The sequence below is a fragment of the Erythrolamprus reginae genome, chromosome 2, assembly GCF_031021105.1.
Source record: "Erythrolamprus reginae isolate rEryReg1 chromosome 2, rEryReg1.hap1, whole genome shotgun sequence".
Lineage (NCBI taxonomy): Eukaryota > Metazoa > Chordata > Lepidosauria > Squamata > Dipsadidae > Erythrolamprus > Erythrolamprus reginae.
In genome coordinates, this window is record NC_091951.1 from 60,866,698 (window position 1) to 60,887,973 (window position 21,276).

The window sequence follows — 21,276 nt, forward strand, 5'->3', positions numbered from 1 at the left end:
CACTCTGCTTTCTCCTTGTTACTTGTTACCTCCTTGCCACTTTCTCCCTGCAATGGACCAATTGTTTCCTTGACTTTTTTCTTGTTTTTAATATGTTAGAAGAAGCTTTTTTGTTGTTACCTATTCTTTCGTTGCAAGCCTTTGTTCATTTTGAGCCTTAGCTTTCCTCACTTCATCTTTAAAGGCTCTGGCTATTTGCTGGTATTCTGCCTTAGTTATTTCCGCTTCTTTCCACTTTTTATACTTATCCTTTTTGTCTTTCAATTTGTCACAGAGTTCTTTATGCAGCCATGCTGGTTTCTTTGGGGACCTATTATTTTTCTTCTTCATTAGTATTATGCTAGACTGGGCTTTTATAATTTTGCTATATATTAACTACTATAATTAAGGTATGTGAACACCCTGCCCTAAGAATCCAGATCTACCTAAAGTGCACAAAAGTTACAAAAGTTAAACATGATATTTTAGCTGGACAAACATAAAAGATCTAAATAAAAGATAAAGTAAGATTAATAAAACAAAATTGAATGAGAGATAAATTTAAAATATCCAACACAGGTGAAACTTTCTTAATTCAAATAAATTGCCCTGAACACTGAGATTATTAACACTAAAACTTTGGTGACAAGATCACTGTAATTATAGATTTTAAAAAACGATTAACTAATATTGTTATTACTAAATTTGGAGAAAGTTTCAAGCTGTTCCTAATAAGCTCTTGTCACAGACTCCTAACATCCTGGGCATATATTGTTTCAACTTCTCCCATAAGGGTACCACCATTGGGCATTGCATGCCAAAACAACTACACATGAAGACAATATTTTCCTCCACACCATCACTCTGCATACATAATATGCATGGTATTATCTTATGCCTAAGGATAACTAATCATCTAGTAGTAGTAACTGTATTATTATTATCTTTCTCACCTTTCCTAATACCTCTCCTATTGGTATATTATGACTATCTATCACTTGTTGGTTGTATCTTCTAATTTATGATGTATCACTTTGTTGCTTGTGTGTGTACTAAGAGATTATGCACCATACACAAATTCCTTGTGTATCCAATCACACTTGGCCAATAAAGATTTCTATTCTATTCTACCTTGTAAGAAAGAGCATATCATGGTTAAAAATAATTAAAATAAAAAGAATCAGCACAGATTGGATATTGAACTAATCATGAAGGTAAAATAAATTTGTTACAGATCTCAGAATATTTGACAGTTGAGAAGGGTTGTTGTTTCAGCAGCTTCTGATTTATGACTTACAGTAGCAAAGGCTTTAATTATTTGAGATTTTCTGGAATGTCCTTTCAAGAACTGCAGTTTGTATGATATGATAGTAATCAAGTGTCAGAGATCTTTGAAATTTTAGTATAGGGATCAGGTGAAAATGCCTGGGAATTGCTAACTGAAACCTTTTTACAAACTTATCAGAATAAGCTGTCAAATTTCAGCAGAATTTGTTAAATATATTGTTACATCCTCTTTATTAAATTAAATATTATTGCAATTTAATCATACTTTTTATTGGCCAGGTTTTTAAATGACATTTGTCATAATCAACTGAGAAACATTACAACTTTGCCTAAAGAAGTTAAAACAACTAAAATAGAGACTGACTAGCCATTGCTGGGAACAGCCTGATGGGAACATTTCACCATTTCTGCAGTCTATCTTGCTGATCTCAGGTTGAGGGGAGGGGGGGATGAGTTATTTCTTACAGTCAAGAATTACATTATTAATATATTCCATTAACACCATGCAAATGTCATGTTAATTTCTGATCATCATCAAATCCGACAATGGTTTCCCATTCTGGCAACTGGCCAATTAGGTATATGGAATAATATTCACCCAATTATGTTACTTGAATTAGGTTAAGGACTCAAGAGGAAGCAAATAAATACTTTGAAATTATTTCAGAGATAAAATGTAAGTTGACATTGTCTTCATGTGCTATACAGGATGTTATACAGTATGATAGGCAGCTGTCAACATTCATCACTGTTTATGAAATCTAGCTGTTCTTTATAATGGCAGCCAAGATCCATATTTCCGCCCCAATATTTTGTTCATTGTGTTAGGAGGAAAAGCAAAATAGCTGGGATCAAGAATACTGGGCTTATAAAACATATTACACTGAATATATTAAATTGTTAAAATTGCATCCTTCCTCCTAAAAGAAAGTTTCATATTGAAGAAAAAGGAAAAAAAATATAAGTTTACTTGGGTGGTTTATCAATGGGCTACAGTAATATCAGAAGACTGACTTCTTTTCAGTATTAGCACAGAAGTGTTCAGTCTTTGTATTTGGAAGATAGGGAAGAGTGAAAATAATTACAGATGAAATTGATTAAATTTCTTTACCTCAAAACAGATTACCTATCAAAATAGATTACAAGTACTTTAAACACATAAAAAATTAATCAGAACAGAAATTATATCCTGTACTTGTTAGAACTGACCTTGAGTACCACAGCCAGTTGCGAGCACTGCATTTTAAGAAGAATTCAGACCAACTGGACCAGGTGTTAAGAAGGGTAAGAGGAATGAGTAGAACAGAAAATTAAGTCATTCAGAGCAGAATCTGACTGAAATGCATATGTTTAACCTTTAGAAGAAAGGACTGGGAGGAGAATAGGGACATGACATTCCTCCTCAAGTAGCCAAAAAGGTTATGTAGACAAAGACCACAAGTTATTTTCTATCATGATCTGAAGTACATGTAATCATGAATTTAAGTTACATGAAAACAGTTCTGGCTAAGGTTATTAAAAGGCTGTCTCTTGCACTGGCAATTAATAAAGGCCAAGGACAAAGAATAAATGATATTGGATTTTAACTGTAAGAATGTTAAAATATCCATGACTGGGAGAGTTATGTTAACAAGGTCAGCCAATGAATAGGCATAGCAACTATGAGAGATAAACAACTATAAGCAACTATGAGAGATAAACACTTCTATGTCTGTGCAGAGAATCGAAACTGAAAACTTAAGCTTAAGGCTGGGCGTGGCTCAATCCATTCTGTGCCCACTCTGTACTCTCAGCCCTTTCTGTGTGCTAACTCTCCTGCTTGTGGTACTGTACACACATATTACTATGTTTATAAAGAAGTTATTGAATCCAGCTGAATCAGTCATCTGTGTGTGCTATGATAAAGAACCATATGATTGATATAGGAATATACAAATTCTCATCATTTGGGAACATCAAACTATAATCTTATTCACAACTATACAAGGAAGGTTACAGGATAAGAAGTATATGTATTAAGCTGCCCTCAAAGAAAATTTGACACTTAACCATAGAAATGCTTTACAGTGGAACCCCGACATAAGAGCTGCTCTACTTAAGAGCAACTCGAGATAAGAGCTGGGAGGGGAGAGATATTTTTGTTCTACTTACAAGCCCAAATTCGAGATACAAGCGCCAAGGAGCTGTCTCCTGAAGCCAAACGCTAACTTCCGCGTTCGGCTTCAGGAGACAGCTGCGAAGCGGCGCGCGTTTTAAAAGGTTGCAGCCAGCCTGGGGAGCTCGGGGGGGGGGGTGCTTGCAGCTTTCTTTCTTGCTCTTTTTCTTTCTCTCTTTTACCTTCCCTTCCTCTATTTCTTCTTTTCTTTCTCCTTCCCACCTTCTTCCCTCCCTCCCTTCACTCATTCCTCTCTTACTCTCCCCTTTCATAAGTTTCCTTGCTTCCTTCCTCTGTTCCTGTCCCTTCCCCCTTTCTTTCTTTCTTTCTTTCTTGCTCTTTTTCTTTCTCTCTTTTACCTTCCCTTCCTCTATTTCTTCTTTTCTTTCTCCTTCCCACCTTCTTCCCTCCCTCCCTCCCTTCACTCATTCCTCTCTTACTCTCCCCTTTCATAAGTTTCCTTGCTTCCTTCCTCTGTTCCTGTCCCTTCCCTCTTTCCTTCCTTCCTTCCCACCCTCCGTCCATTCATTCACCCATTCCTCTCTTGATCACTTAAAGCCGGTCCCTGGTGCAAAAAGGGTTGGGGACCTCTGTCCTACAGGATTGGGTGGCAGAGAAGTTGAACATATGTAAATTTAAAAGTTTAAGAAAGTTTACAAGTTAAGTGAAAGAAACTTCATTATTCATTTATATGTACATGTACATTTCTTCATTAAAAACATGTCTTTCTGCATAATTTAGACTAACTTTGTGAGTTTTTTGAGGGCTGGGACCAATTAAAATTATTTACATTAATTCCTATGGGGAAAAGTCGTTCGAGATAAGAGCTGCTCGACTTAAGAGCCCAGGTCCGGAACGAATTAAACTCGTATCTCGAGGTACCACTGTATTTGCAAATTAAAACAATACATTCATTCTTTAAAATTCTAAACATCTTGTAGAAAATGTTATACTCCTGTTCATTAACATTCCCGTCTTAAAGCAATGAAATCTTCTTATCTAGGTACTTCTATTTATTTGAGTTAATGTATCTCTTTTTCTTTGAAACTTTCTATTCCCTCCATTTTCTAGCTGTCTGTCCACTGTTCTGTTTCTCTTTCATTATACAATATAAGAAATCTGATCTGATGTGACATTATTCTCAATAGATCTCAATATATATATAACATTTTCTCAAGTGCATCTTCTTATTATGCCATATACAAAAGGGGACCTCAGCAGGTTCAGGTAAAACCTGAGACCTACAAACATTAAAAAAACTGGTCAAAGTAAAAGCAAAAAGCAGGGCAGTATGCTGTAGCTCAAGCAATCTATTGGCTACAGAATTCTATCAAAGTAGAGGGAATAGATGCAAGTTAAGGATTTTTCAAACTGTGTTTTGCATGAAAAACCAAATGGAGTTTCATGATAGACCTAAGGGCAAAAACAAACAAAATCTTGAGTTAAGCACAGTCAATTTGCCTCTTGGTCAGGGATATTTTTTTAAACAAACAGGTTCCACAGCTTGAAAAGTTTGAAAATCTAATCTAAATCCCATAGAGGAGGGTGTGGTGCATTTACTGAACAGTAATCAGAAGCATACCAAGATCTCATATGTTTCTGTATATCATAGATATTTATCATAATTATAGCAGTCTTCTGAGTGCTTACAGTATTATTTTTATTTATTCAACCTACTGTATATAATGTATCTTGTAACACAACTTAGTATTCTGGTATTTTGAAGGTCAAAAACACACTTTTTCTAATATAAAGGAGTTGCACAGAACCCTTTGGACCTTCCTACAATTACTTTTATTAGCAATCTATGGGGGGAGGTGCCTCTGTGTGTGAGAGAGAGATAAAGAGAGAGTTTGAAGAGCAGTACTGCATAGACATATGCACATGCACAGTGAAACATCTGTTTGCAACAAGGACACACTGGGACAATATGTGTGGATGCTCACATAGGTTGTCAATGTGTCTGTATGTATCCTCTCCCTTTAACCACACTGGGACAACAATGAGTTATTTTTGATTTGCTTATTAATGCTTTAATATTTTGATATTTTGAAAATATCAAAATATTAAAGCATTAATAACCAAATCAAATGGGACAGCAATGAACTATTTTTGATTTGGTTATTAACGCTTAGATCAAAAACATTTTAAAAAGGTAAACAATCAACAACTACTGAATGAATGTGAATTGAATATTAAAGTGTGATCAGAATGAAAAGTATATTAACCTTATAGAGAAAATTATGAGCATTACTGCAAAGCAAACATGCAAAGTAAAGAAAAGTAGGTGTTCTGGAGGAAGGTGAATATCAAGAATTTTGTGATTGGAAGGAATTTATAGCACTTCACAGTGTTTTTATAGCCCTCTCTAAGAGATTCACAGAGAGCAAGCATATTGCCCCCAATAACCTGGGTCCTCATTTTACCCACCTCAGAAGGATGGAAGGCTAAGTCAACCTGGAGCCTACTGAGATTCGATCTGCCAAACTGCTGGCAACTGGAGATCAGCAGAAGTAGCTTGCAGTACTGTGCTCTAACCATTGCGCCACTGAGGCTCTTTGATTTGATTTTTAAAAAGAGAATTGAGAAGTTGAAAAAACTAAAGGCAATATGTGCGCAGTGCATTGGTGTAAACCATATTTCGCTGTCTTTTCATTTCATTTTTATCTCATTTAGGATAGAAGTAAAATGTTGATAAAATTCAAAATATATACAATATTCATTTTCATAGTATTTAATACCTCAATTTATTTTACAATATTTTAATAAGCGTTACCATTAGAAATGTAAGCTACAAAAACACAAAACTCCAAAACACTACATTCTCTTAATTTTATCCATTTGACAAGATGGAAAAATAAAGCTTTAAAAGAAATCAAACACGTCGTGAAAGTTAAACTTCTAGATGTATACACATTAATAAAAGAGACTGCAACAATCAGAAAACAGAACTCTGCATATATGTTTTGTGTTTAGGAAATGTATATTCAATCTATTTTGTGACTTTTCACTGCTCACAATTTTGTTTCTTCTTAGGCTGATATTTAATTTTTGCCCTCATGATTTTGAAAGTAAAGATTTGTACAAATTGCAATTATACTTTTACACATTATTAGCACTTGCCCAGGAAACATAGTATTTTTCCTCATACATATGATTACAAAACAGCATTATATTTCTTTTATATTTATTATCATATAATATTTCTTCTTTTTTAAAAAAACAATACTTTTTCCAAAAGTTTTTAATTCCTGTAAATAATAAAATTAAACACATATTGTACATATATATCCAACAATATTCTTGGGGGGATAAGAATAAAATTATCAGACATTTTCCAATGTTTGCCAAGTTTTTCACATTTCTGTCATTATATTACTGACTCACCACTTTTCCTTCTGGAAATTATTCATTCATGGCTGGGAATATCTTGCAAGGGATTCGCCCCCTTTCCTTTCAAGCATATTCACAAACAAAAATCCCTCTGAAAAATGGTCCACGGAATGCTGAAACAAGGAAAACCAATATGTCAGTGGAATAATTCTTTTTCTGAGACAAGAGAAACATAACTGTAACATATTTCTTCTGCAAAGTTGAAATATACCATTTCGCTCCCTTTCAATAAATAGAACCAAAATGTTAAAGATCTTCATATATTAAAATTAAGGCAGAAAAAAGAATAATAATTTCAATCTTACTTACAGTAGTGGAAACTTAGCCAAAGTCTAATCCAGTGCTTCCTTACTTTGATATCTAGTAAAATTATTGTTACAGATTTATTGAGTGTTGGGTTGCTCCCAGTTCAACTCAGTTCTGAGAACCGTTAGCACTGGCAGTGGGATGCTCCGCCCAACTACCTGGCACGCTTCTGTGAATGCGCAGAAGCATTGTGCGCAAGTGAACCAATAGTAAATATCCACAGTGTCATAGTTGCCTCCACATGCTAGAAATTTTATGAAGTGACATTGAAGATATTTGCTTCTTTCTACGGTCATCCCTGTATCTGTCATATCCTCCAGTCAATTCAATGACTAAAATGATATCAAATCCAACTCCTACAGTACTGATATGAATGCAATGGTCCACCCATTGCAAATTCCACATTCTACATGCTTAAGTTCTACAGTTAAACAATGCCTTCCAATTAGGTTCCTTGTGCCATCCGGAACAGCCTGCTACTGCACCAATCCCAGCGGCCGATAAGGTCCCACAGAGTTGGCCTTCTCCAGGTCCCGTCGACTAAACAATGTCGTCTGGCGGGCCCCAGGGGAAGAGCCTTCTCTGTGGCAGCCCCGGCCCTCTGGAATCAACTCCCCCCGGAGATTAGAACTGCTCCCACCCTCCTTGTTTTCCCTAAACTACTTAAGACCCACCTATACCGCCAGGCATGGGGGATTTGAGACATCTTTCCCCCAGGCTTATTATAATTTATGTTTGGTATGTATGTGATGTTTGGTTTTTAACTATGATAGGGTTTTTAAAAAATATATATATATTAGATTTGTGCCAGTATACTATTGTTTTTATCGTTGTCGTGAGCCGCCCCGAGTCTTCGGAGAGGGGTGGCATACAAATCTAATAAATTATTATATTATTATTATTATTATTATTATTATTATTATTATTATTATTATTATTATTATCATCATCATGACAGATACGAATGCTGTAATTCACAGCATATTCCAGCTCAATAAAGACTCTGCAATTGTAGTTTCTCTACACTTTCAACTCCAACCAAGAGCCCTGCTGGTAAGTAAACTTGAACACACTCATGCCTTTTGTTTCTAGAGGGTTTTTTTAAAAAAAACCACATATCAATGTTTTACCTGTAATTTTGCAAGTTGAAATAACTGTGTATTTTGCCTTTTAGTTTAATTTTGTTATTTTACACCCACATCTGTTTCCCATTTTTAAAAGATAAATAAAGACCCAATTAAATATATTAAAATTACAGACTTGAAACCATGACTACAAACTGCATGTTGCTCAGATTATATTCTATAGAGCTCATCATTCTAAGACATAGAATGTTTAATCACAGTCTATAGAATAAAGCCATCACTGTCTAATTCCTACAAGCCATTAATAAAGATGTAAGCTGCTATGGTTGGGTCACTGAATATGCTAAGCCAAAATCATATCCATCAAATTTTGTCAGGCACGAAGAATCAGGACTACACATTAAGTTCCAGTTAGGCTGATTTACTGCTCATACCTATACACGAAGTCAGCTAACGGTCAGAACTAAACTGGTACTAGATCTAACGAAACTCAAAGGGGATGGGATTTGTTAACCTAACAACTCCAAACTGCTTCCTCTTTGACTCTACCGCAAGGGCTCTGCCTCGCCTACAAATTTTAATTTACCACAATTTGTAAACCTAGCTACTATGGAAGAGAGAATATTGACCAAATGGAGGCCTAACAGGACTTGTACAAAAACACTATTTTAGGCTTGGGATAAAATGATGTTCAGTTTACCACTCAAACCAATACACTGGTTTGTTCCAGCACTGTGATTCTTTTATGACAAATACCTGTTAGTGAAACTGATGCTGATGAGTAACTTATATAGGTTTTTTTTTTCAAATTGTTACTCATAAACCCCATAATTTGAAGTTTTAGAAAGTTTCACTGTATAACCAAAACTTGCTCTTTAATTCTGATCAGGATAATAAATGTTTATTCAAATACAATTGTAACCCACACAACTTCAACCTTAAACTATCTACTGTGAACCTCACCCCATTCCTAAGAGGTCTGTAAAGGAAACATACATAAGTGCCTACCGTCCTTTCCTAATGTTTCCATTTATTTGTACTCATTCCTTGCCACATCCACGTTTATACTTATACCTGTTATCTAGTACATGATCAACAAACTAAATAAATAATAAATAAATAAAATAATAAACACTGAAGGAAAACAGGTAGAAGGGACAATCAACTCATTATACCGTGTTTCCCCAAAAGTCAGACAGTGTCTTACTTTCTTTTTACCCCCAAAAGCCCCACTACGTCTTACTTTCGGGGTATGTCTTACATTGGAAAAAAATTGAAAGGGTCGCGTTCCCGAAGGCATCTCCCCAGAGTCCAGAAGGGCAGCCGCGGGACAGGAGCCTTGTGAGCCCTTTTCCAAGTTCAACCTCAGGGCTCCAAGCGGCGTGCACGCGTGGAGCCACAGACGCGTGTCGGGGAAGCGTGTGTCTGGAGGGGAGGAGCCACTCTGCGCAGTTGGGCAGCCCCACCTGCCTGCCGGAAAGGAGGCGGGCGAAGGAGGGCGCAGCTCCAGCCGCTCGCCTCGGAGCTGGTCGGCCTCGCTGGCCGCTTGCAGCCGAGCCTCGGCAGGACTCGGTTGCTGGGACGAGCGCCTTCACTGCAAGAAGCCGCCCACTCGGCTCGCTTCGGACCAGCGCCGTCCTTCGCTTTGCCAAGCCGGGGAAGAGGCGGTGGCGGCGAGGCGAGGCGAAGGCGAGGGGCGCACGGGGAGCTTGGAAGCGACGTCATCGGGCTCCCTCCCCCGGCAATACCCCCGTTTCCCCAAAAGTAAGACATATGTCTTACTTTCGGGGTATGGCTTATATTAGCCGACCCCCCTGAAACCCCCGATATGTCTTACAATCGGGGGTGTCTTACTATCGGGGAAACAGGGTATTAGACTGAAATTAAAGATATATGAAATATAGTATTAACTTTTATACAATGGGGAGCAGATGACATCATCATACAGCTCAAAGTATATATAAACAATATAGACATATACTTGATGGAAAACAGTCAGCTTATTAATGTTGAGAACTTGTTTGAAAAAAACAACTGATTACATGGAGCAGGTGGAACCCCCAAATCAAATTTAAGTGCATGTCTGGGAATCAATCCTCAAAAACAACCGGTGTGTTTAAACAGGTTAGAAGATGATCAAATATACTCTATTTTCTTGTTTACTTTCTATCTTCAACAATCCCCACTTTGTTCAAATGTCTACAGGGAATCTTGAATGGAGCAGCTGCAGTATCCCCCAGGCCAATGCATCAGGTTGCTTACAAAACAATCCTACTACCAAGCAACAAAACAAAACAATGTAGTACAACTTTGAAAATGCCTTTGAAAACCTACATCTTCCTCAAAAATAGGTTCAGAAATATAAATAAATTAAAATATTACTTTAATATCATTAATGGTTGTCCTGTAAAGAATGAAGATCAAGCTTGTTTTGGAGCAAGTTATGGCAAATGACAAATACAGATCAAATACAGACAAATTCATGTTCTTGCTGCCTATTGCTCATTGGAAACTAACTTAATAACTAAAGGAGAAGTGGTTCTATTATAAACTGGATCCTACTAAAGTAATCTAAATTTTGGTCAAAGGATATTAGGTTGGAACTGAAAGCAAAGCAAGCTAAGATGTCATAATAACTACTTCTATGATTCTTGCATCTCATCAGGCTATAGGATTCCTTGTTTTGCAAAACAAGTTATCGAGCAGTGTATAAAGAAACTTCAATTCCCCCTTGTCATCAGATTTTTACTCTTAAGAAACAGAAAGTAAACATAGATAGCATACCAAGTCATAACAGGAAAGCACCTTCAAGAGATTTACCACAAAATGTTACATTTTGAGCTGTTATACACACCAAATCTCACTAATGAAAAGAAATTTATGTAAAGCTGTTGCATAGAATTTGGTAAACTTCTATTTCCTAGAATAATTCAATAAATAAGAAGCCTAAATGAACTTGTTCTTATTATTTTTATGTTTATGATTAGTTCAGTGGAGACCAAAAAGAGTGACTGGCTGGAAATAACAAAACATTTTTTCCCAAAAATACACAATTGTGCTATAGTATATTAGCTTAGTTTAGTTTAGTTTTATTGGATTTATATGCTGTCCCTCTCCAAGGACTCGGGGCGGCTTTCAACATATAAAAAGCTAATATACATCAAAATCCAATTAATTAAAATTAAAAGTTACATCTAAAAACTAAAGAACCAATTAAAATATACACATATCCATTCAATCAACAAATCCACTATGCATTCATCGGCCAGGACGAACAATCTAATGACCCGAAGCTTGGCGGCATAGGTGAGTCTTTAGACTTTTACGAAAGGCGAGGAGGGTGGGGGCAATACGAATCTCCAGGGGGAGCTGATTCCAGAGGGCCGGGCCCCCCACACTCTTCCCCTCGGTCCCGCCAAGCGACACTGTCTAGTTGACGGAACCTGTAGAAGGCCAACTCTGTGGGACCTAACTGGTCCGAAGATTACTTGGGGTAATCTTCATATTCCCTTCTTCTATGCAGTGAGATGCTGGGCCAGGAAGTGAATTTAACATTTGGAATACTTCATAAACAAAGCATGTTATTTTAAAAAGGGGGGGGGGGCAGAATATGAAGCAAACAGTAATGTTTGTTTGCCTTTTAGACTGCAGAGTTAAAAGAATCAAAATCACTCAAAACTTACAGCACCTGAACAGGAATGACTTCTTTACTGTGTTACAAAATAAATATTGAATTAGGATGAGGTTGTTTGCATTCTGTTTAGGTGGAGTCTGAGGAATTAACCAATGATTCCAGAATTGAATGTTTTTGAACTGGCTTGTTGACAAAATACTGAATTCAGGTAGAACATCTTTTATAGAAGAAGAATCTTCCAAATAATCTTTTCCACTTTCTGGAGTAGCCCACAACGTCTGGAACTACAAAATAACTCAACATATCTGGAAAGCAACATCTTCTGGAAAACTGAGCTGGGTCTTTCTATTTAACGCTCTGAGATGGTATGGTAATGAAACCAATATTGATAAAAATAGAAAAAGAGAAAGAAAGGAGACAGAAAGTAGTGGGACAAGTTTATATAAAGCAGTTTATTATTCCAACTGAAAGTAATTTTGTTCTAAGTAGGCTATTATAAAGAAACATCAGAAGGCCAGTAAATGAAAAAGCAATATATGTATAAACTGAATTTCGTGTTATAAAAAATGGGTGTCCAATACCCATGTTAGTCAATCAAAATGTATTTCCAAATATGCAAATGATACAAAGCTAGTATGCCACATCTCTGTGGTTTTCCTTATCTCTGGGGAAAGTCATCCAAACAGCACTTCTGGCCTCATGTGATTTCTAATGTTGCCAACACAAACAAGAAGTATACAGAGGAAGTATTTAAAATGTCTACATTCTGGCAACACAGGTAATATTCTAAGCCATTTGGCTTCCAAATAGTCTTTTCCACTTTCTGGAGTGGCTACAAATGTCTTTGAACAATGCAGCCATAGAGAAAATCTTGTCTGATTTTTTTTTTCATGTTTTGTTCAAGAATCTCTGCTTTGGGGGGGCGGGACCCAGTCATTTATCATCCATGTCTACTCTCTCTGATACCCAGATTTATCATTCTTTATATGGTAAAAATATTTATCCTTTAGCAAATTAAGGGAGAAAGACTAAGGTGATATAGAAAACAGAAATCTTTGAATAATTATGCAACTTAATCCCTGCAAAAATAAAAATAAATAATTCCAGCACTGTATAGAACTAGCTTTGTATTAAAAATAGAGAAGAAAGACAGGAGAGCCACTTTAACGGATTCTCATAACAACTAATTATAAATAACCTAATATAGCACAGAGGTAATGACACTGAAATATGAATCAGAAACTATTGGATTAAACCTATTTTCTGCTGAAAACTCACTAGGACAAACTTAAATGGCATTCTCAATGTCCCATGCCTTCAACATTGAGATTTCAGGAAATCAAATGGGAAAAATAATATTTGGTCAAATATAATTGTTTTAAGAAGTGCTAGTAGGTAATACATGTGGAACCCTATAAAAACATTGGTATTTAAACATTTATGCTACAAGAATATATTTCTTAATTATTTTATACTAAATTGTAGTATAAACATGAATGCATGCAATTCTAGTTGTAGTCTCTAGTGCAGTGATGGCGAATCTATGGCAAGAGTGCCATAGGTGGCATGCAGAGCTATATCTGCTGGCACGCGAGCTGTTGCCCAAGCTCAGCTCCAACATGCATGTGTATGCTGGCCAGCTGATTTTTGGCTCACACAGAGGCTCTGGGAGGGCATTTTTGGCTTCCAGAGAGCCTGGAGGGGATGGGGGGGGCATTTTTACCCAGGAAAGCCTTTGGAGCCCAGGGAGGGCAAAACATGAGCCTATTGGGCCCACAATAAGTTTGGAAACAGGCCGTTTCTGGCTTCCAGGGGGCAGGGGAAGCTGTTTTCACCCTCTCCAGGCATTGAATTATGGGTGTGGGCACTCTCGCATGCGCGATAGCACACGCCCACGCTCTTTTGGCAACTAAGAAAAAAAGGTTCACCATCACTGCTCTAATGAGTCCAGTGAAGTCACACTGTGGAAAATATGTGGCCCAACAATTTGAATGCACAACTTTATTTCTGATTTAAGGAATTATAATCTTGGAATTCCAAAGCATTGCAGAAAACTTATGAATTCAGAGTTACCTGTTACACCAAAATTAAATATCATATTGGTTGGGAAAGAAATAATTGATATCAACGACCAATTTACTAAACTAAAATATTTCTGAAGCTGAAGATTGCCAGCTTCCTTTATTATTTTTGAACTCTCAGTGAGTTAAAAATTACTCTAATGCTTACCGAATCTACCTAGATTATATGTTTAAAAAACCTCTTTTTGTTAAAGATTTCCTTATCTTATTCAGAGTGCAATTATATAACGTCAATCAATTAAAATAACTCTACAGTCCTCTTACTTTGGGGATCATTTAGCTAAAATGAATACTGTACTAGGCAGCTATTCTGGCCACATTTATGAAAATAAAGTTCCATTGACCAAATGCAACTGCAATACTGTAAGTAGGAACCAAACTAGACAAAACAAACCACAGAACAGTCAGGCTAATTTGTTTTATCTATGTGGCATTTAACTGCAATGTTAATTTCTTCCCTTTGGTACAGTCTATGAATTGTGTCAGAATTTCAAGACAGCCATTTTAGGCTACCCCCTAATTGCTGCTGTTTACATTTATATAATCTACCTATGACAAATAGCTGCTACAACTGAACCTTGGATCAAAGATTAAAATTGCATTGACAAATCAATTATACGGTCTACAATGGTGTTGTGATACTTACTACATAGAAATCTATGGCTCCTCTGCAATTCTAACATTAAAACAAGCACATGGCAGAGGTGAAATATTCTTCAGATAAGCAAATAAGGAATGACAAACTGAATGGCAATATTTCAAAGAATACACTATGACCTCATTTGCCTTAGAAGTGTTCATTACTGTAGGCACCCTGATGGCTTCTTAAGTGTAGGCTGTGATCAGGTATGTTTTTTGAGCGTGAGCATGTGGTTAGGATTGAGGGCTGATTTGATTTGATTGGCAAGATCTGCTGAGTGCTTGTAATAGTATGTGGGACTAACCTTGAGAGACTGGGCTAAAGATACTGCTTACTGAACAGACAGATAAAAATTGTGTAGCCCACAGTTGAAGAATGGGTTGGCCAAGAGGCTTAGAAAAGCCTATCCCAATTTTTTTAGGATGTTAAGGAGAGGGGGGAGAATAGTATTTTCACAATTGCAAGATTCTTTTAATGTAGCCTTATAATAAAGCTCATCTTGTTGTGTTTTCTGTTTAGTCTACCTGGTTAAAGTGGTGGAGCAGGAACAGTGTGATGATCTAAGCCAGGGGTAGACAAAATTGGCTCTTCTATGACATGTGGACTTCAATTCCTAGAACTCCTAAGCTAGCATGATTGGCTCAGGAATTCTGGGATCTTAAGTCCACAAGCCATAGAAGAGCCAACTTTGCTCACCCTTGATCTAAGCCATTCCTCTAGTGTGAAAGCTGCATAAGTCTGGGGTGGTTGGGATTCTAGCTTGGGTAAGGGTGAGCTACCAGTGGATGCGTCAGGGAGAACATGAGTCGAAACAAGAAAATCAGTAGGTGTTGGATACACAAAGATATATTGACTGGTGAAGCGGGCCACATTTGCGCAACATGGTGATCCTGTAAGGATCATTCAAGTCCCCTGTGCTCTGTCCCAAACCTTGATCATTAAGTGTTTGGAGACTCAGGTTTTCTGCCACCACTACTAGCAAGTCTGCCTATAATAAGGCATTTCTGATTTGTAGCACAGAAAGTGTCCATTACCAAGACCTGTATGGGAGCTAAGAAGTGAAAGAAGTGGTGCTCTCAGAGATGTGTTTATCCAGATTTTACCTGCAGCGTTATCAAAGATCCCAGGGCAGAGATAGTGGGGTCGCTCTGTTCTTCCAGAACTCTCTAATGCCATTCAAAGGCACTGCCCTATAGGTGACTAGATGTGAGACCTTGTTTGTTGAGACCTTGTTCTAGAAATCAGAGGTGTATGTTGTTTTGTATTACCATCCCTGTTTATAGAATCTCCTTTTTGAGCTCCTTTCTTTAGTGGGTAAGAGTATACTGGGAAGGAGAGGGAAGGAGGGAGGGAGGGGAAGGGAGGGGCATAGAGAGGGGATGAGGTGGGAGGGAGAGAGCGAGCAGGGAGAGAGGAGGATAGAGGGGGAGGGGGAGATGAAAGGTAGGTATTTAGTAGAGAGAGAGAGAGAAAGAGAGAAAGAGAAAGATAACTACAGTGATACCTTGTCTTACAAACTTAATTGGTACCGGGACGAGGTTCTTAAGGTGAAAAGTTTGTAAGACGAAACAATGTTTCCCATAGGAACCAATGGAAAAGCGATTAATGCGTGCAAGCCCAAAATTCACCCCTTTTGCCAGCCAAAGCACCCGTTTTTGCACTGGTGGAATTCCCCTGAGGCTCCCCTCCATGGGAAACCCCACCTCTGGACTTGTGTTTTTGCGATGTTGCAGGGGAATCCCAGCATTGCAAAAACGGGCACTTCGCTGGCAATGGAAGTCCAGAGGTGGGGTTTCCCAGTGAAGGGAGCCTCAGGGGAATCCCAGCAGCGCAAAAATGGGTGCTTCGCTGGCAACGGAAGTCCGGAGGCGGGGCATCCCAGCAGCGGTGGTGGGTTTGTAAGATGAAAATAGTTTGTAAGAAGAGGCAAAAAAAATCTTAAACCCCGGGTTTGTATCTTGAAAAGTTTGTATGACGAGGCGTTTGTAAGATGAGGTATCACTGTATATCTATCTAAATCTATCTATTTATCTATCTATAAGCAACTATTATTTTATTAATGCAAACAAAGTAGATTACAATATGATGATGCTCCTCCTGATACCAAATCAAAATCTTATATTTAGGATTTGGAGAATCAAATTTGCTTCCGCTGTGAGTTATATTTTGACTACAGTAGCAAATAACAACAGTTTGCTTAAGAAAAAAATATTAAAAGTTGTGCAAAGCATTTGAAAGCATGTTTCATAAAACATATTGGTACAAACAAAGCATTCCTTTTTCAAGTATTAATATAGCTCTATCTTTTCAGTACACCTGCTTCAAAGTTTTCCCTGGCTGTCTGTATAGGCATGTATATGCACAGAAATCTTCACTTACAACCACAATTGCAACTGGCAATCCCATCACTATGCGACACAGTCATTGAGTACAACTGTAACTTGCAATATACAACTACTGGCTTCTTCATTGACACTGCTTGGTAGAAGCATAGAAATGGCAGTCATGGGACTATGGAACATTTCAACAGTCACAAACAGCAAAATGGTCAAATGTTAATCACATGACTGCAGGGAAGCTGTAACAGTCACATGGGGACTGGTCCTAGACCAGTCATAAAGTTACTTTGTTCACACTATCCTAACCGATAGTGAACAGGTGATTAAACAGGGCAGTTTTTAAACAAGCACTACCTGCATAGCTCTGTTCCTTAATTCATGGTCACTCAGAAAGTGTTCCCTATTCTATAGACCGCAGCTACTGAGTGCTGGTCACTTCAGAAAATAAGGCTACTTTAATGCTTTAAGGAAGATGCTTGCTCATTCAGTACCCTCTGATCTTGTCCAACTCAGCCATACAAATTATAATGACTGATCTGTTTGATAGTGGAAGTCATGTTTCAAATGCATTATATAACCTGTCAAGTTTGACAAGTAGGAAACAAAGATCTTGACTACATAATCTTATATCCTAAGATTTTTATTAATATTGCTTCTTCATTGCTTATTTGACCCCTATGACAATCATTAAGTGTCGTACCACATGATTCTTGACAAATGTATATTTTATTTTATGTACGCTGAGAGCATATGCACCAAAGACAAATTCCTTGTGTTTCCAATCACACTTGGCCAATAAAATTCTATTCTATTCTATTCTATAATACAAAATGTATTTCTGTCTGAAATTTACATTCACCTACTCTGCATTATTTCCATTAGAGTAAACTATCATGTTTAGAGAAACACCTCAAGTAATTTTCTTTCAATTTGAAAAGCTTACTGTCTCAAAAACGGTGGGCTTCAGACAAGGTGGATTCAATATTGTATCATTCTGGTTACACCTTTTGCTCTTTTTCTGGAGACTCGATCATGCAGCCCATCTTTCTTCAACATGTTTTCAGAGTGTCCTGTATTTCACTGAAGTTATAGGTAGGTGTTTTTTTGAATTCCGAACAATTTTCCTGACAGTTGTGGATGAAAGTGTAGTTGGTCTACCTGACCGTGGTTTGGGTTTCAACAGAACCCCTCATTTTTATTTATTAGATTTATTAGATTTGTATGCCGCCCCTCTCCGAAGACTCGGAGTTCTTGATTAAAGTTTGAACACTGCTGATTGGCATTCCCAATTCATATCTTTTTATACCCCTTTCCTGTTTTATACAGTTCAACTACCTTTTCCCGCAGATCCTTTGACAATTCTTTTGCTTTCCCCATGACTCAGAATCCAGACATGTCAGTGCAGCACTGGATGAAGGATGCAATGGTATGTCAGGAGGCCAGAAACTCATTGGCCTTTTATACACACACACAGGTTACATGCAAACAGATCAAAGTTGAGGATGGTTACCTTTAATAGCCATTTGCATCCCTTTATGTCAATCTGTGTGCATGTCATCCAAAAGCACCAGGGTATGTAAACGTTTGATCAGGGTCATTTGGATAGTTTCTGTTGTCATTATGATTGACAAACAGTTAACACAGTTGATTGATAAAAAATGGCTTCAGTGAAACAATAACTATGAGTGACAGAAAGGTTTTCGTGTTATTCATATTCTCTGAAAAATGGGCAGGAAATCATAAATTCTGCCAGGGTATGTAAACTTATGAGCACAACTACGTATATACAGATTTTGTTCCATAGACTTTTTTTTCACAACTATGCACTATGTCTCAATAGTTATAAGATATCATTGGTAGAGAACATTAAGCGTGGTTCTTATTGGCTCTTATGGAATGTTTAGCTTAGAAACATAGAAGACTGGCGGCAGAAAAAGACCTCGTGGTCCATCTAGTCTGTCCTTATACTATTTCCTGTATTTTATCTTAAGATGGGTATATGTTTATCCCAGGCATGTTTAAATTCAGTTACTGTGGATTTACCAACCACGTCTGCTGGAAGTCTGTTCCAAGCATCTACTACTCTTTCAGTAAATGTACACAATGACATATTACATTTATTCTCATTGCTAGGATCCAAGTTCTCTGTATGTAAGTCAGCCCAATACACTAACCCAACATTCTCCAAAATACTATCATCCCATCCACTGATTAACTTTGTATGACATCCAGCTAAATGACACAATACTTCATCCCAACAACGGAATGAATTCTGCATATAACAATGTGTTTAACAAACAGGACAAATTACAGAAAAGGAAAACATCTAGTAAGAATGGTGGAAAGAGGAAGCTATATATCTGGGAAAAACAAACAAATATCCGATGTAGTTATGCAGTCAGAGTAGCCGAGGAGAGGGGGAGGATAAACTAGACTATAGCAACATGGAAAACCATCCAAAATTCTCATCCAAAGAGATTTCCACTAACATATGGTGGAAGTGTCACTTTCTACAAATATCCTGTGTGGGTGCCAATTTCTCTCCTCTACCCAAAATGTATCCAATAGCTTGAGTATTATTAATCAGGGTATGCATCTAGCCTGATACACATTCTAATCCAATTTGTTAATGAGGAATCTATCATGCAATCACATCATCTGGGCCGTAAAAATAAATTAAATCCCCCTCTATGGCCACCACACTGCTGAGTAGCATGCCTACACATAGTCAGCTTTTCTGCTTCATTAACAAGTCCTGCATTCCCTCTGCTGGAAAAGAAACTATACTGCATCAACAGTACAAAGCATGTAGTTGCTAAAAAACAAAACACTGGATTTGGGGGAGGGGGGGTGTCCCTATTATAACTATCACATAAACATTGTCATATGTCCTCCCTGATGTAAGTTACAGATTAACTTCATACCTACCGCCTTGTAATGTTTCATTGCTTTTAGGCAAGTCTGCAACATATAGGCCATTTAATACTTTTATTTTTATTATAAAATTAAAATCATCTTTCATTCAAGAACAGTTGAATTACAAAATGTGACTGAATAAACTATGAGATGAAATATAGTAACATATCTTTAAAAGCGAAACTAAATAAAGACAAAGTTGAGTTGAGTTGATAACATGAATAATGAAAACAATCCTGAAGTGTTTTGCCACTGCTTAATTTAAGGATTTTTTTCTCTGTTTCTTAAGTTAACTGAAAAACCTGAGATCTCTTGATGGTCTCCCATCTGATTATTAGCTATGCCAAAACTTGCTTAGCTTTTTCTAGATCACCCCAAGTTAGCTAGGTGCTATATTTAGATAAGCACAACTGCGTACAAAATTTTCAGAAGAATTAAAATAGTAATATAACTCACAATTAAAAGCAAAACATATTAAAAGCATCTGACAAAGTAGAAAATCAATCATCTTCCAGAAATCCAAATATAGATTTCCCTTTTCATGTCTTTCAGTGTTCTGGTATTTATGACAGCCACCACATAAAGCTATTTCTGATTCAATTTGGAGCTGAAAATGCACCTCAGTTAAAAATAAGAGATTCACAAATAATCTGTTCTCTTGAGAAGTCTGTAATGTTGGGTTACATAGAAGAAGAAGAGAAAAGGAAGAAGGCAAGGTGGGTGGATTCCACTGCAAATGGCCACAGGTGTCCCAAGGATCTGAAATTGGAGATAGATCATCCTGAAGTAATTGTAAGAGTTAATTATGACACATAATCAATGCACAGATAAATTATTTCTCCTAATAATGGCAGTGACATCAAATCTATTGGCATATGAATATCCAGAGCGGGTTTCTCACTTCCTTTGAGATTGGCACTTCTCTATCCGAAACTGATTTAAGATAGAACACTGCTAAACTATAAAACCACTAAGACAGAAAACTACAAATCAACCAAAAAGCTTTGTAATATTAATTGAAAGCAGAGGACTCAAAATAAGGAGAAAGAAAAAAATGTTTTTCTGCATGGTCTCAGCCTTTTCTTTCTCTATTTACCTAGACACAGGATATGGAACTATTAATATTCAAAGAGCAAAAAAAATGTAAAAATAAAATTGATTGAAGGGTGAAAAAGGTCCAAAAAGAAAATGCAAACAAAACTAAATGAAAATGAAGAGAAGAAAAGGTAATTAATCAGTAAAGAAAGGAGTCTTATCACAAAATATTTCTATTTTTCTTCTTAAAAAGGCTAAAACATCCACGCAGGAAATCACTGCACATTTCCAAATGAGGATTCGTGGCAGATTAGATGTCCCTAAAGGAACAGGCAGAGCATTATGATGGAAACTGATAACCAGTTGGCAAATTTTGACCAACAAAATCTCTCCAGACAAAGGGAAAATCATTAGATCGCCCACATG

At 37.1% G+C, this 21,276-nt stretch overlaps 1 protein-coding gene across 13 annotated transcripts in view; it reads right to left on the reverse strand.

Annotated features, from left to right (window-relative positions):
* FOXP1 (forkhead box P1) overlaps window positions 1-21,276 on the reverse strand; it is a 780,655-nt gene that overhangs the window by 652,516 nt on the left and 106,863 nt on the right. For all 13 annotated transcript variants that reach the window (XR_011557934.1, XM_070738223.1, XM_070738212.1 and 10 more), the window contains exon 3: window positions 6,809-6,927. The gene's annotated coding sequence lies outside the window, so the exon portion shown is untranslated. The remainder of the gene's footprint in view (window positions 1-6,808; window positions 6,928-21,276) is intronic.